The 1,093-nt window shown below is 55.5% G+C and overlaps 1 non-coding gene across 1 annotated transcript; it reads right to left on the reverse strand.

Moving 5' to 3' along the window:
* Positions 1-598: 598 nt before the first annotated feature.
* LOC121877123 lies at positions 599-758 on the reverse strand. The gene has a single exon (XR_006090897.1). It is a non-coding gene; the product is annotated as a 5.8S ribosomal RNA (ribosomal RNA).
* Between the last annotated feature and the right edge of the window lie 335 nt (positions 759-1,093).

Consider the following 1,093-nt stretch of genomic DNA (forward strand, 5'->3'; position numbering starts at 1 on the left):
AGTCATGAGATAGACGTGGACTCGTGGCGAACTCTCAAAGAGAACGCCCACACCGCGTCTGACCGTGGGAGAGGGTGGAGGAGCGCGTGAGGAAGAGCACGGCGTCACCCAAGCATTCTCATCTCTCTGCCTGCACCACTACATGGTAGACTGCGGGCCCAGGCGCACTCATCAATTTAGGTTCCACTGCAATGCATGCCAAGCACTCTTTTCGAGGTGATAGACGAAATTCCGGCGGGGCTTACTTAAAAGATATCCGACCCGGTTTCGTTTCCTCTTCGTGGGATGGAGTGCCTCTTAGAACATGTGCAGCATCAGCCATGAGCGGCCGACGGCCATTCGTGTCTCTGTGGACAGCAGGCAAAAGAGCGCCGCCTCCAGTTATTTGCGAGGGCGACAACTGTCGCTTTGTTGTGGTTGAATGTGGGTGCGCCAAGTCCATGGACTTGCTAGTGATAGGCTTGCTTGTTTTAAGGGCACGCCTCGCGCAAGGCGCGGGCGATTAAACCCCAAGGCGGAAGCTCGGTTCGGGTTACCCTCGTGTCGGGGAGACAGTCAGCAGGCACCGAACTCGCAGCAACCGATGGATGTATATTTCCGACCCTCGGGAGTGGCGGCGACAAGCTCATATGGCTGCCGCCGCCGCAATATGCGTTCAACTTGTCGATGTATCTGGTATTCTTGCGATTCACATACCGACACGCAGTTTGCTGCGGTCTTCATCGACCCACGAGCCGAGTGATCCCCCGTTAAGAGTTGTGTATTTGCCATTTGGTCTTTTTGCGACTAACCATCACAGGTCGAGTCTCAATGAAAGGGTTTGACAGACATAGCCCAAGTTTGTGGTTTGGGTTTGGCCGGACGGCTTGTTTTTTGACACTTGAATTTCACTCTTTTTGGGTCAAGAGGCTTATTCGCCGGTAGTAAGGAACAGACGGGCAGCCGTCCAAAGCCCCGTCCGTCCTCCTCCTCCGGTCTTCGCGCTCTCGCCCGAGTGTGGTCCAGCTACAGCGTGGTGGTACCTATTTTTGGTGCAGGGGCCAGGATTGTCCTCTTTCGCTGCTGGAGTTGCCAGAGCAGAGCCCGAGACCGC

Source organism: Homarus americanus, unplaced genomic scaffold, assembly GCF_018991925.1.
Source record: "Homarus americanus isolate GMGI-L3 unplaced genomic scaffold, GMGI_Hamer_2.0 scaffold22048, whole genome shotgun sequence".
NCBI lineage: Eukaryota > Metazoa > Arthropoda > Malacostraca > Decapoda > Nephropidae > Homarus > Homarus americanus.